This window comes from Plecotus auritus (genome assembly GCF_963455305.1).
Source record: "Plecotus auritus genome assembly, chromosome: 4".
In the NCBI taxonomy this organism is placed as follows: Eukaryota; Metazoa; Chordata; class Mammalia; order Chiroptera; family Vespertilionidae; genus Plecotus; species Plecotus auritus.
Window position 1 is genome coordinate 118311044 of NC_137775.1, and position 16979 is coordinate 118328022.

Sequence of the window (16979 nt, forward strand, 5' to 3'; positions counted from 1 at the left end):
AGCACAAAATATTATTGTGTATTTACTTTTAATTTGTTATTAAATATAATATGCCATAAGTAGCAATGCTTTCTCAGTATAAGATAGTATGTTTTTGATGATGCACAGTTTTTAAACAGTTCACAATCCTATATAATAAAAGGGTAATATGCAAATTGATCCTAATGGCAGAACAATCAGAACAACCAGTTGCTATGATGCACACTGACCACCAGGGGGCACACACTCAATGCAGGAGCTGCCCCCTAGTGGTCAGTGTGCTTCCACAGGGGGAGTGCCAGCTCATGGCTGGCCAGCCCCAGCAGCAGTGATGGGACCCTTTCCCACCTCCATGGCAGCGCTAAGGATATCCGACTGCCGGTTTAGGCACACTGCCCCTGGGGAGCCAGCCTAAGCCGTTAGTCGGATATCCCCCGAGGGCTCCCAGGCTGCCAGAGGGATGTCTGACTGCCAGCTTAGGCCCGATCCCCTGGAGAGCATGCCTAAGCCGGTAGGTGGATATCCCCTGAGGGCTCCTGGACTGCGAGAGGGCGCAGGCCTGGCTGAGGGACCCCCCGGAGTGCATGAATTTTCATGCACCAGGCCTCTAGTTATTAATAAATGAATCAGAAAATGAATGAATGGTGTAAATTTACATTAACTTGTAAAGAAATATTATAAATGTATTATATAAGAATTAAATTAATAGATTCACAAAAAAGCTTTTTTAAGAAGCTATATTACTGTATTTCGTACATATGTTCCTAATTATGTTAATGGCATAAAGAGGTATCATTGCGATCATATTTATTTTATAGATATAAAAAGAGAGTAAAGATCCAATATGTATCCACTTTCAGGATGTTAGGTGGCAAATATGAAGTGATTCTCATTATTGTGAGTGCATTCAATATCTTACTCAGATTTAAATGTGACTAAGGAAGAAAGTGCTTTGATGAAATATCTTCTAATGAGCATAATTTTAACTACTGGTGTGACCTGTTATTTTCCATGTAGTGGTACAAACTGCATCACATTAAGAGCAACCAGGCAGCTTGGTGGGTGTGGCTCCGTGGTTGAGCATCAAGCTATCAATCAGGAGATCAGGGTTCCACTCCTGGTCAGGGTACATGAGGGGTTTGTGGGCTCTATCCCCAATCGGGGGCATGCAGGAGGCACCAGATCAATGAGTCTCTCTCATTATTGAGGTTTCTATATCTCTCTCCCTCTCCTTTCCTCCTTTCCTCTCTGAAATCAATAATTTTTTTTTAAAGAGCAACAGGCAAATTTCAATGAACCAATTTCCTATCTGCATAAGGTAGACTATTATACAGATTCCTTAATGACCTCACTTCACAATATTTCTCGATCTCTCCAGGGTGTGTCACACACATAATCCTCTTCCTTCCTTTTGCTAGTTTTCCTCATTGAATTCTCTTCTTTCAGAAGCCACTTGAGATTGTGTTTTGCTGCTGCTCTGACCCTCCTCTACAGCAAAGGAGGACTCAGATAAAAGTCCTTTTGTTCCCCGATCTGTCATGTGCCAAGCCATGCCCTCTTCCACATAAAAGTGGGAAGAACTCTCCTTTCTCTACTTGTCTCACACTATTACCTGGGCACCAAAAAGGAAAAAAAAAAAAAAAAAAAGCTGTGTTTTATGGAGTCCTTCATGAAAACAGATGCTTTATTTGCCTTACACAGACTCTATCTTTACAGGTTTTCTCCAAACAATAGAGCCATGAGGTTGTGGTGTATACAGCACATCCACTACTTGAGTCAAACCACACGATGACTTCCAAGGCTTCATATGACAACCCCCTGGAAAATCTTCTCTGTTTCAATAACAAACTCTCTAGCAGAAGCTCTGGGCGGCTTTGTTCGCTACTTCAGGGCGGACCAGTATTTCAGAATTAGAGATAAGGGGCAAGTTAGGCTGCATGTGCACTGCGCTGAAACTTCATTGAAAGGAAAACAGGGTCCATAGATGATTTTTAAACTTGTCCTGTTTAGAACATGGGAAAATGCTAATGAAGGAAATTAACAAAAGATTCTTGCATGGTATTTTTAGATCTTGTGCCAGAAATGTTTAATATTTTTCTGAATTCAAGGTTTTAACTAAAAGAAGCCTGTGGGCTTTATGGCCAATTCCATAATAAGCTGAGCTACTTAACCTACTCGTTTATTCAGTTCTTTTAATAAGAATATGATTTTGCTTGCCATGGCAACAATAAACTCTGTAAAATATGTTTGTTTCCTTATATAGTCTATTTTTTATATAAGTTAAATTAATACCAAATATTTTAAAAAAGAACAAATTCTCAATTGTGCTTTAATTATATATTTCTCTAACAATTTAAGCTATTCCCATGAATTCAATGCAAATGTGAAAAATAGTATTTATCTCATATTAAAAATTACATATTATTTTTCTCAAAACATTTTTAGATTCTTATTCATTTATTGGACTAAAGGTATAATTAGAATTAGTATATGAATAAATAATAATTAAATGCCTTTTTAGCTTTTGATACATGAAATAACATTAGCACATATTTTTCTTCAATTTTGAGATGACTAGAGGATTTTCCTAAGAGGCAACTGTAAATACAAATCTACATTTTATACATACATATGGAATACATTTATCTGTCTGTCTATCTAATTATATATCTGACTATTTGTTTTCTTATCTACCAATGTAGTTATCAATGAAACCATAAAAAGCAAATAAATGTAAAGTGAGAGAAGACTGAGTACAGATTTCTGAATAACAGCATCATAGAAACAAATTCATGGAATAAAGGAACCCTGTATATGTTGTTAAGTGGTAATAGTCAAACAAGAGACATTTTAAAAAATGAGAGATATGTCCCAAACTGCAGTATACATTCCCTCAAAATGTTTTTGTATATTGTTATTTTTTTTAATATTGGTTTTTGCCCTGGCTGGTGAGGCTCAATTGGTTGAGCGTTGTTCTGTGCACCAAAAGGTCACTGGTTCAATTCCTGCTCAGGTTGCAGGCTTGATCCCCAGTAGGTGGCTCAAGCCTGCAGGAGGTAATAGATCAGTTTCTCTCTCACATCAATGTTTCTCTCTCACACTTTCTGTCCTCTTTATCTAAAACCAATAAAAACATATTTTTAAAAAATATTGGTACCTTTATTGTTTGTTTGTAGTCATAGTTAAAGCTGCCACTAAACTGTGCCATCTTCCTGCAATTATGTAAATATCTTCTTATTAAATTAAAGAAAGTCACATAATTATTTTTTCCACTTATTTTAGGAATGTAAACAAAAATTAATGTGCTCCTTTTTGTAAATAATATAATTTTGATGTGTTTCCTTTGACCTAATTGGATGACACACTGCAATTCAGGTAGAAAAATTTGCTGTAGTTTTAATATTTCTGCATTATTTTCAGAACTATAGGCAAAGACTTAGCAGCACTGACTTGTTTGAGAAAAATATAAGGCTTTCAAGATGTGGACATCTAATACTTAGCAGGCATTGCTCCAAGAATTTTACTAATAAGGCTATACTGTATTCCATTTATTAAAAGTCTTGCTTCTAATGAATCCATCCTCACATTCATTGTATTTTTATAGACTAGAAGGAATATGAGGAATGTTAGCTAAACACCTATGTATTTCATTTGACATTTGGACAAGTGCAGTTTTAAGACCATTCAAATTGATGAGATTATCTTAAATGTCATCTGTTGTGAAGCATTATATATTATCTTTTACTCACATGTAAAATAAGGGTTCCTAAATAATATTGTTTAAATATAGAAACAAAAAATATATTTGTGTATGGCATTACATTTGATACAAACCATGACTTGATTAAGACAATAATAACAGTACACGTGCTTTGTATAAACATTAGTTCTAAAGAGATTTTGCAGAATTCCCAAATCTTTCAAGCAAGTAGATTTGTCTTTGGCTTTCCTATTTTAACTAATCATAAGTGACTAAGCATCGCTATTCATTTCCTTTAAGTCAATCTTATAAACTCCCTGAGCTTGAAATAACCAATTAGTGGGAAAACACTGAAGGGAGTTCAGATAGCTTCCTTTTGAATTTTAGCTGAATTTTCACTTATGGCACTTAAGAGCCTGTAAAAAAACATTTCTGTCTGGACTTAGGTTGAACTCTGTTAAAAATTCTGAAGTTTTATGTGCGTACTTTTTATTTTGCTAACAGTTACAATAAATTAAAAAAAAAGCAATCCAATTAGAAAATGGGCAGAGGTCCTGAACAGACACTTCTCCCAAGAAGACATAACAATGACCAACAAATATATAGGATCAGGGGGTAAGTCCAGGACAAGCTGCTGCTGCCCACTGCTCCCCTAGTTGCAAGTCTTTTGGGGACCCTTCGATTCTAGTGCAAAGTTAAAAGTTCATGTTCAAGAAGGGTCGTGTGCATGCTCTAGACCAGTGGTCGCCAACCGGTGGTCCATGGACCACTGGTGATTCATGAGGTCCGAAAGGTTGGTGACTGCTGCTCTTGACCAAGCCCATCCTGGGTCTTTGTCTTGAGGGTTTTTATCTCTTTCCTGTGGGTGAGAATCTTGGGGGAGGGTTTCAGCAGAATAGTCATCTGCTCTCCAGGTGGGTTTTTAATATGCTGGTGCATCAAACTTAGCATACAGTGGAATTTGTGATTATTCTTTGGCCAGCTTTACTTGTTTACTTCTATCGTGGGCCTCTCTGGCTCTAATCAAGTTTTTATTTGTTCTCCTGACTTCATCTATTCTTGGTTTGGCTAGCACAAATGAAATTAATTGGGTCTCTGTCCTCTATCTCCCAGACCAGGGTGATTTAAGCTATGCATTCTCTGGTTAAGGAGGAGAGGTATAAAACAGTTGGTGTCCTTAGTTAGGGAAGATAAGATCTTGTGAATCACTAACTGGCTGTAAGTTGTTCAAATTGCTTGGTCTTGTTGAATTAGGTTGTATCAGTTTCCCCATTCCTCTTACCCAGTAATTTTCTAGTTTCTTACTATCCTGCCTCAGTGGGAAGTGGGTTGTTTGGCATTCCACTACTCTCCCTGACCTGCTTTGGTTTGAGCAGGGTTCAGTGGTGGAGGTGAGCTGATACATGCACTAAAAGGTAAAGGGGCACTACAAGTTGGCCTACTTTTGCAGGGAAGGTGCATACGAGGTTGAGGAGTCTTAACTTCTCCCCCTCGGATCTGCAATGAAGTGGTGTGACTCAGTGTGAGTCACAAAGGAATCTCAGTGAGAAGCTGAGCATATATTCCCATCGAGTCATCATGCTATATCTCAGAAAGGCCTTCTTGATGAAAAAGAAGAGTATCATAACATAACATACAAACACTAAGAACACAATAGAAAATAACTAACTATACCTAAAACAAGACAAATCACAACTTGAATGAGAAAGGACAATAAAATATGCTAACAACAAGATAAGTCAGAAGTTGAAATTAAGTAATAAGGATTTTAAAGCAGACATAAAAAATGCTTTAAGCCCTGGCCAGTTTTGCTCAGTGGTTAGAGTGTTAGCCTGAGGATCAAAGGGTTGTGAGTTCAATTCTAGTCAAAGGCATGTACCTTGGTTGCGGGATTGCACCCTGCCCTGGGTCAGGGTGTGTGCAGGAGGCAACCAGTCAATGTGTCTCTCTCAAATTGATCTCTCTCTCTCTCTCTCTCTCTCTCTCTCTCCCCCTCCTCCTTCCTGGAAAATATTCTCCAATAATGATTAAATAAATAAATAAATAAATAAATAAATAAATAAATAAATGTTTTAACACATTTGCTTGAAAATTGGAGAAAAATGAAAATCTCAGCAAAGAAATGAAAATTGTAGATAGAACTGAAAATTAAATTAAAAATAATAATAAAGTCATGGACTTGTTCAATAATTAAAGGAGATTGAAAATGGTATAGCCAGTGAACTAGAGGATAGATCAATAGAATTTACTCAATCTAAACACATAGAAAAAATACACTGGGGAAAAAATAGATGAGTTTCAGGGTTCTGTGGGACAATAAAGAAAGAGCTAATATTCATATCATTGAGGGACGATTATATGAGTCCTTAGATATGACATGTATGGTTAAGAAAATGAAAGAATAAGACTGAGATAATATTGAAGGAAATAATGGTGACAGCCCTTCCAGGGGTTTGGTTCCATGCCCCAAACGGTTGCTGGTTTGATTCCAGGTCAGGGTGCATGCCTGGGTTGTGGGCTTGATCCCCGGAATGAGGTATGCAGGAGGCATCAGATTGATGTTCTACTCTCACATCGATGTTTTTCTTTCTCCCTCTCTTTTCCTCTGGTAATCACCATTCTGTTGACTGAATTTTTAATTTATAATAGTCAAGATCTGGACTCAGTCAAAATCAATCATAAAGCTTTATGGTGACATTCTTTAAAGCTTTATGGTGACATTCAGAGTCTATGTATGTCTCCTACTAACATGACAGGCTACTCAAAGTTTTGGTTAACAAAATCAGATTTCAATCGTGTCCTATTATAAAGAGAACAGATTCTCACTGAATTCACATAAACAACCATATTGTCATGAAAAGTAAATAATACTCACTAAGAGTTTCTAAATCCTAGAGGAATCAGGTAGGGGGAAATATTAATGTTTTAATATTGCTTATTAAAGTATAATTTACCCAACTGCTTTAAAAGTTAAGTTTCCTTAATAGTAACCACTATTCAGATATGTATGTTTAAGTTGAAATTAATTTAAAAAATCAAATAAAATGATAAGTTGGATTTCTCAGTCTCACTAGCCATATTTATAGTGCTCAGTAACTATATGTGTAGAGAGCTCTATCAGAAAGTAAAGGTCTAACTGGTTTGGCTCAGTGGATAGAGTGTCGGCCTGCAGACCAAAGGGTCCTGGGTTTGATTCTGGTCAAGGGCACATACTAGTACCTTGGTTACAGACTCCTCCCCAGCCCGGGCCCTGGACAGGGCTCTTGCAATCGATGTGTTTCTCTCACATCATAGATGTTTCTCTGTCTTTCCCTCTCTCTTCCACTCTCTCTAAAAATCAATGGAAAAATATCCTCAGGTGAGGATTTTTTTAAAAAAAGGAAAGTAAAATATAAGCAGGTAAGACAGTCTTGAGGTCTCTGCGAAACCATAGTAGTGATGTTTCTTCTGCATCTTGAACAGTAATGATTATAGGCCAGATAGTGAAAGGTAGGGGAAAGGTGATGTTTTTTAAACGTAAGGAACAATGTGTGCCGAGGTGTGGGGTAATGGAAAAGAAGAGACTGTTCAAGGACCTGCAAAGCATTTCATATGAGCAGGGCATACCAGTGGGTTGTGTGTGTTACAAGACGAAGTTGGAGTGTTAAACAGAAAGCAAATCACGAATGACTTTGCATCACAAACTAAAGATTTAGATTTTCCTCCTGAAGGCTGTTTTTAAATGATGCAAGTAGGAGAGTCAGGAGATATAATATATGCCTTTGAATGATTGCTCTGACAAGAGCATGAATAATACGTTATTGGCAGGCAGCTCTGGAAGAGGTGACCCCAGCAGTAGGCTGCTAATGATGTAATATAAGAGATAGCATAGCTTAGGTAGAAACAGTCAAGCTGGGTAAAAAGGGTGTTTCCAAAATGATACATAAAGAAATTAACCAATCAGTGAAAACAACACAGTACGTTTTCTTAATATTTATAGTTAAAATGTACATGCACTTTAGCAAGATCCCATACTATAAGTTGATACACATGACATCTGTGTGGCAAAATATGCAAGTGGCAATCTTTATAACAGTTCAGCGTGTTTCTGCCGTATACCATTTTTAACTTTCTATTTTTAGAGACCATTCTTCATTATACTGGAAAAGCAGTATCTATCAAATAAAGTTTAGCACCAAGTTGTTATATAAAATTAGCACAGGTTGAAAACATGATAAAAAGCAAAATACTTGGAAGAGTACGTGTAATCGCACTCAGTAGTTACATTTCTAGAATATCAAAACTGAATATTCACAATTAATTTAACCAGAAGGTATTTAGAATTGAACTCACAAAAATTATACCACGAGCTTTTCAAATTTAGGCCTCAAATTGAATGATTGATTTATTCATTTCACAAGTATTTATAGAGAATTTCCTAGGTGTATTTTTCATCCAGAAACTAGATGGGATGCAGATGTATTTTCCATTCTGATTCCAAGGTTCAGGAATATCAAAATAGAAAACCTACCATGATTTTGCCATATGGGTTTTAGAGTTTAACTCAAAGAAATTGATATAAACACTTTCTAAATTTAAAATTGAATTCAGGTCATTGTGTTATTCAGTTGTTTCTTACAAAAATATTCATGAACCCCCTGTGATATGTACTATGCCACCAAGAGCTAGTAATAACAATGAAGGTATATTTCCTACCCTCAGTGAGTTGCAGGCTGAGCTATGGCTTCTGTGCTACTTAATTGGCTGGCTGGCAGGAAGCCTTTGAAGAATGCTTCGTACTGTGCTAGGAGATTCAAATATGTTTCCTTATCTTACAACTTTGCATAAGATTGATTGAGCTATGTATGTAGAAACAAAGTGAAAAATTCAGGGGAAGGAAATTCTTTTCAATGCCATGGATTATAAGTGGCAGAGCTTATATTCATATTCAGGAGTAATCTAATATTTCCCTGTACCATGAATTTTAAAGATCATAATTTCCTTCCATTATATTCAGACATACTTTTACCCAAGTAATTAATTCACCTTCAGCTACTCTAATTGAAAAAAAGAAATGTGAAATTGATAGAAGCAAGAGCATTATTACACAAGAATCCTGAAAAGGATTTGGTAACCTTATCTTGGAAGGTTTGCTAGCAATACTCACATCCTTTCTACCAGAGAAATTAATTTTCAAATAAAAAAGGAAAACTGCCATCTGATCAGCCAGATGGCCATGCAGTGGCAGCATTTTCAGATCCAGGGCATATCAGTTACTCCCCACAAAGTTTAGCCAAGTAAATAAAGAAAATATGGGTTATTAACTTACTAAATGTGGTAGACATTTTACCAAAATGTCACATTTTTCTTCAGCTAAAATTAGAAATGAAAATGCCAACCCATATTTTCACAGGCAGCCTTTAAAATAGTATGTACCTGATTAAATGAAACAAAAGTAGAATTTTTTTTACCTATATTCTAATTTTCAAGGCAATATCCCCTGAGCAGAAACAGTTGGTTTAAAGGAATCTCCTGAGTAGCACAACACACCAACAGACTAAAATTGCTTTCCGGTATGTCACCTTCAAGCTGGTGCCTAGTTCCTGTCTTCTTACCTTATGCTTGCTTCTCATTCACATATTGTGTTTGTTGCCTCGAATGGCATCAGGAGTAAAAAAATATATATATTTTTTTCACTCTTCTGTAAGGTTCCAAAAATAATTCCTTGGGAATCAATTGTCATTGAGGAGTTTCATTTTCCTTTATTTTTATATTTTTAACAATTAAAAATCATATTCTAAGTGGCCTAAATATTGATGATTGCTAATATTCTCCCCTAGAGAAATATACTGAATTTCTAGGTTTCAAAATCTTGGCATAGACAAAGATGTATCTTAAATGCCATATCCTTCATCAATCACTCTTTAATTCTGTCCTTTGAACCTCTTTGTTTCTTGCTTTCAGATTTATTATGTATTACTGAACCTCAATGGGCAATTGCTAATTACTAATCTATAATATTTTAAGGGCAAGTATCTTATTTTATATTTTTATATACCAATTTCAAACACTTCAGAGTGTTTTAGTAATAACATATCCTCAATAAATGTACCGAACAGAGACTTAAAATAACTATTTCATTATTTTCTATTAAAATAAATTTTAATCTTAAAGATACTCCAGAAAACTACATTTTTTCTTAATATCATAATTCATAGAGTTTATTGTTTCTCCCTCAAAAACAAGTATTATAAGAAGGGTAATTTCACTGAAAACAATAGATTATAACTCTTTGTAAATTATGTTTAGATTGATAATGAATAAAAATAATGTTAGTTCCTGCATTGTTTCACTTTACAATATGACCATGTAAACTATTAAATATGTTTCCACACAAATATAATTTTTAACATGTCTTAAAGCCTATCAATTATCATTTGGTTTGCTTAATTTTATATATTGGTTGAATGTGAATATGTCAATCATCTTGATAGAGTCACAGTATTTGAATCCAAATTCTTAATATAATTCTGTGACTACTTATGTAACTTGACATTTGATATCTAGAGAAATATTGTTAATATCAATGAAAGTTACATTTCAACTTGCAATCCACTTAAAACCAAAATATCTAGATGAAAAGAGGGGAAAGTAAAGTAATGACATTATCTGAAGTCTGTCAGCCATTCATATGTTTCAAAATTGTCTAATAAGGTGGTGGAATTTCCAAGAAGTCAATAATTCATGACTCCCAGAGAATGCGTGGTAAGAGACCACCTTTAGTGTACCATTGGAATCTCTGAAAATTAGCAGACAGTCAGACAATGAGAAAATACTGTGTGAGGCATTCATTCCTCAGGATGAAATTATTAGGTTTTAACATTATTCTGAAGAATCAGGATATCTGGGGTTTAGATGATGAATACCACAACCACCACCTGAAATGTTAGCCAAACCAACCATCAGAGGATTGATAAGTTGTGTTCCCTAGGTAAAAAGAGTCTGATGTCAGTGAGCACTCAAAGTCATCATTATTATGTGAAAATTGGATGGGGTGAAAGAGGCTCAGAGAGCAAGTTAAGTAGTTCAAATTGGTAAACAATGTAATAAATGATGTAATGTGTCATTTTTATATCAAAACAAGTGCAAATTTATTATGTAGAGGAGAGCAAAATTAACATGACTTTCTCACATTAAAATATGGTTTAAAATAAATTTCACAATACCAGGAAAAGGAAATTTGTTTCAGCTTGTACGACCAGCCTTCCAGGATAAAATATGTTCACTTGCCTCTGCATATATTTCACCACAAATATTTGTAAGCCACTGCTACAAATTGTTCCAGTATTAAGACATTGTGAATTTTTCCTCAAAATATTGAGGCTGAATGTAAGAAGTCGATATTAAGAACTATGGAGAGTCTAACCTCCAAAATTTATAGGATACTCATACAACTTAACAAAAGGAAGATAAACAACCCAATCAAAAATGGGCAAAGGACCTAAATAGACACTTCTCCAAAGTGGACATACAGAGAGTCAAGAGACATATGAAAAAATGCTCAAAGTCATGAATCATCAAAGAGATGCAAATCAAAAGGACAATGAGGTACCACCTCACACCTGTCAGAATGGCTATCATCAAAAAATCAACAAATGACAAGTGCTAGCTATGATGTGGAGAAAAAACAATCCTCGTGCACTGCTGGTGGGAATGCAGACTGGTGCATCCTCCAGTGGAAAACAGTATGGAGTTTCCTCAAAAAATAAAAAATGGAACTCCTATTTGACCCAGTAATTCCACTTCTAGGAATATATCCCAAGAAAACAGAAACACCAATCAGAAAGGGTATGTGTACCCTATGTTCATAGCAGCGCAATTTACAATAGCTAAGATTTGGAAACAGCCTCAGTGCCTATCAGCAAATGAGTGGATAAAGAATAGTGGTACATCTATACAATGGAGTACTATGCAACTGTAAAATAGAAAGAACTCTTACCATTTGCAACAGCATAGATGGACCTGGAGAGCATTATGCTAAGCAAAATAAGCTAGTCAGAGAAAGATAAATATCATATGATCTCACGCATTTGTGGACTATAATGAACAACATAAACTGATGAAAAAAAAATAGATCCAGAGACATAGAAGCATTGAACAGACCATCAAACCTCAGAGGGAAAGCAGGGGAGGGTGGCTGTAAGAGATCAACCAAAGAACTTGTATGCATATAAGCATAACCAATGGACACAGACAATAGGGGTTGAGGCCTGGGATGGGGGGCTGGGGCAGGCTGGGAGAGGTCAATGAGGGAAAAAGGGAACATACTTTCAACAATAAAGAATTTTTTAAAAAAGAACTATGGAGTCTAAAATTTTATTTTACTTGCCAGTTAATAAGTTAGCATGCTACAGGTTCATGAATGCTGAGTTTGTGAGTAGCCTTTACAAATATAATGATTATACATTACATCATAGACTAATACATCCATGAACTATTGATAATCTTTCACTACCTAAGGTAGTATACCAGTGACCCAGTGTGGGGAAGCATGGGACTTGGTTGGAAAGTCTGTAAGGAGGATTCTCCGAAAGGTCGGGGGCCTCTAGGGGGACCTCGCCAAAGGGGGCAGCCCCTGCCTTGACTTTTCCAAACAAGTCTGAGCCCCTGGTTGTTTTACTGGAATCTCTATGTTTAGTCTTTAGACAAGACATTGTAGACACCACCTGGTATCAATTTTTTCTAAAAGTGTTTAAACACTTCACTTACATGTTTTACACAGTTATGTCACTAGTTTAAACACTATATCTACAATGTTCAAGACAGAGTTTTCCAGTAGCTTTTAAAATTGCATAAACTACACTCTATATTTTAGATGAATGCATTATCCATTGGGAATATGTTCCATTCTGTAAATGAATACACACCTGAACTAAGTGTTTAAATGCTTGCATTTTCTCTGAAACATTATGGTGTACTGCCGTTTATGGAGAGGGAAGGGAGCATGTTGAAATATTCATTCAATCTTAATAAATATTTCATCAAGAATTACTAAAACAGTTGGCCTAATCATTGATTCATACTAAATAATTATGACTGTTCAAACACTATACTTCAGGTTTTCCCAGTGTAGAGCCCATTGAAAAACTAAAAATAGACTCTTCTAGATAGAGTTTGTGAGAAGCATTCACAAATATAAGGATTATATATTACATCATAGACTAATACATTCATTAACCTTTGAAAATGTGTTTCACTTTTAGAGGAAGGACATACGTGACCCACGGTATGGAAGTCTGTTATCTTCTGTGAAATGTGGTTTTATAATGCCAAGCATCTAGGGAGCATTTGGGGATATTCATGACATTGATAGGACAGGTTTCATTTTGGAATTAGAGTCTGTGCTAAAAACACTTTGTCAAAAATCTCACATTGTTCACAATAATCCCAAGAGTCCAAACAGGTTGCACTACAGGTTTCACACATTTATGCATCTCCCTGAACACTAACTGTAGATTGTTCAACAGGCAAAACTGGTATTTGGAATGCTGGTATGTTCTGTGAAGTATTGTAATGTAATGCCACCTGTTGGGGATTCACGTGGGAATATTCATGATGTATTTAGTAGTTGTTTCCATCAGTAATTAGTCAATGCTGAAAAGAGTTTTCCAAAAAGCCACTTGCTATGAATTAGTTCTCAAGTGTTTAAACACTTCACTTACATGTTTGACTTACAATTATTCTGCTAATGGAAACACTAAATAGATGCTCTTCTAGACAGAGTTTTCCAGTAGCTTTTACAAATGTATTTATATCATTTATGTTTTAGATTAATACAGCTTTACCTATTGTGAATATGTTGGACTCACTGAAAAAATACAGAGGTGAACCGAGTGTGTGCAATGCTCATATGTACTGTGAGATCATTTATAATAAAGCGCTACTATGCAAATCAACCCAATGGCGGAACGACTGGTTGTTATGACAAGAGAGAGGCAACTGGAGGCAGCAATCAGGAGGCGGGGCCAGCTGGTGAGCGATTAGGGGGCAGGGCTGGCCAGTGGGCGGTGCCAGGCTGCCAGCCAAAGTGGGTGCCAGCAAGGTCTCCCCCCCCCCATCACCCCGCCCGCTGCCCCACAGATTGGCCCAGATCACTGGCCAGACCTAGAGACTCTACCCTACATATTGGGAACAGTCTCTTAGATTTAAAAATTAAAACCTGGCAAGGCTACTCTAACACTGAAAAAACAGGATGATGCAGCAATGACATGCATGGACTCTGGCTTGCACATTTTGTGGTCAGCCCTGATTCTGACACTTATAACTGTGTGACAAAGCCAATTACTTAACTTCTCTCTGCTTCCGTTTTTCCACCCATAAGATTGGGGAAAATGGTATTACTGCCTCAGGAGGATCATGTTATGTACTACTTTTTATAATCAGGGCCAAAAAAAATGTAGTTGCCCATACAACAGCAAGATGCCTTTCACCTGTATGAAAAGTATGGTCACTGGTGCATGCAGCATCCCAGATAGTGAGAGGGATATCAGATTGCTGGTTTGCGGGGATTGGGCCTAAACCGGCAGGCTGGGCTGAGGGGCGCCCCTCACCCCCAGTACAGGAATTTCGTGCACCAGGCCTCTAGTATTATAATATAGTGCGATTAACTGAGGGTGCATGTTGTAATATTCATTTTTTTATTCATACATGTTTCATTCCATAATTGTAGTCTGAGCTGGAAACGGTTTCTGAAACCCTCTTTGTAGGAAATACTTCACTGCAGGGATTACACAATGCACAGCTATTTGAAACACTAAAACTCTACTGTGGTAAACAATGTTTGATAGTAGCATATACAAATGTATGGATTATTCTTTCTACTTTACCTTTTGAAAACACGCTTCACTCGTTGAAGGAATACACAGTGGGACCGAGTGTCTGGAATGCTGTTATCTTCTGTTAAGCTTATAATAGACTGCCATGTAATGGGGGAACATTCTGCAGTATTCAATACTTAGAAGTATTCCATTTAGGAATTCTAGCCCATGCTAAATACAGTTGGCGAAATACTGATTAGTACTAAATAAGTATGAATGTTCAAACACTGCACCACATGTTTTCCATAATGGAACATTTTCACCAGTAGAGGTTTGACTTTGAGTTCAGATAAAGTTGAAATCCTGGCTCCAAGAATGAAGAGGCCATATGGCATTTGAATACATTACTTAACTGTTTTAAGACACCTTTATCTATAAATATATGAAAATAAGGGCAAGAACTTCATAGGAGTATTGTGACTCTTGTATTTAGACCAGAAAAATGGTCTCACATACATGTGCTTTTCCCCAAATCCTGTGGTTGTAGAGTACATTTTAAGTTCTTTATGTTCAAGTATATATTTATTTATCAAAACAAAGCTGGGTTTTGAAATTAAAAATGGCATTTATCTTTCCTCTCTGAAAACCCCAGGTCTCTGTAAATCATTGCACCTTTACTTTCAAAAATCTATTCTACATTAAGATTTATAACATCTGGTTAGAATATCAATAACCTCTTTTATTTTTTTCCTTTGTTCTTTTATCTATTCTTTCCTAATGTGGAGGAATAAGTTCCTATAAGGTGATGATTGCCATTGACTCTTAATAGAAAGAAGGGATACAAGAGTCATGCATTAGTTTGCTAGGGCAAAGTGACACAAGTGTTGTGGCTTAAACAACAAAAATGTTTTGTTTCACAGTTCTAGAGGCTGGAAGTCCAAGGTCAACGTGTTAGCAGTGTTGTTTTCTTCTGAGGACCTTGAGGGAGAATCTGTTTCTGGCCTCTTTCCTTGCTGCTGGTGGTTTGCTGGTGCTCTTTGGTGTTCCTAGTGAATCACTCCAACCTCATGTTAACATGTCATTCTCGTTGAGTGAGTGGCCATGTCTAAATTTCTCCTTTGTATAAGTACAACAGTCATGTTGGATTATGGGCCTAGCCTACCCCAATATAACCACATCCTAACTAATTACATCTGCAGTGACTCTATTTCCAAATAAGAAGGCATTCTGAATTTTGAGGGGGCACAATTCAACCCATAACAGGCTACAAGGAGAAAAACTCTCCCAGTTAACACATTTGTAACTGTCTTGCCATGAATTATTCTTAACAATTAATTCACTATAGCTTGCTGTTACCAATGTAATTCTAATACTCTAACTTATAGAAGAAATTCTGGTTCCTACCCAAGGGGTAGAGGTGTTCACATTCATCTTTTAATGATGAATACATATGTATATAGAGGAGCTATTAGGGAATAATGGGCTCCTACACCAGAGTCACGTCAATCAATCTCTGCCAAAATGTCCAACTCTAGCTCCCCAGGAGTAGCAGGCAGCAGGTTCTGGTTGGATAAAGCCAGCCATCCCCACTACAGAAGCAAGCTCAGAAGGACAGAGTCACCAGGACTCAGCAGGGCAAATCCAAAGTGTCTCCTGTTGGGGGATCAGGCGGTGCTAGACAAGCCTGTAGGAAAGGGGCAAGTCCTTTGCCTTCCTCCAGATCCACAGCTCTGATTCTTATTTTTATAGGGTTTATACTTTTCATTTTATATTTATTGTAGTTACCCAGTCTGACACTATGAAAGATTGGTTTGAGATGTTACACTACTTACATAATTATACATCACTAGAGGCCCAGTGCATGAAAATTCATGCACTGGAGAGGGGGGGGCATTGCCTCTCACAGTCCGGGAGCCCTCAGGGGTGGGAGGTGACCTGGCGATCAGGGGAAGGTGATGCCCCCATCACACCTCTGCTGCTGCCACTGCTGGCAGCACAAGACTCGGCCAGCCCTGGTTACCTGAGCCTTGGGTAGCCCTGGGTGGCTGGGCAGCTGCCATCTGAGGCTTGCCTGCACCTCAGGTTGGCCCTGGGCAGCCAGGGGGCTGAGAGGACTGGGGGACTCCAGAAGCAGGCACGCAGCAATGCCAGGCCTGGCCCTAGGCCTTGCCGCGCACCTGCCACCCAGTGGGGCTGAGGGGACTGGGTGCCACCATCTTGTGGCTGTGGGCGCCGCCATCTTTGAGGGTGTGGCAGTCAATTAGCATATTCCCTCCTTATTGGCCATGGGCACTGTCATCTTTGTGACAGTGTGAGGATCAATTAGCATATTCCCTCTTTATTAGATAGGATTACATACACACACACACATACACATAATAAGTAGTTCCTGAATCAGAGACAAACTTCCATTTACAGAATATCTTGTACACTCCTCAAGTTCCAAATCACCACAGAATGAAGGAATGGAAGCAGATGTTGACAGTATGCAGTATGTATTTCAG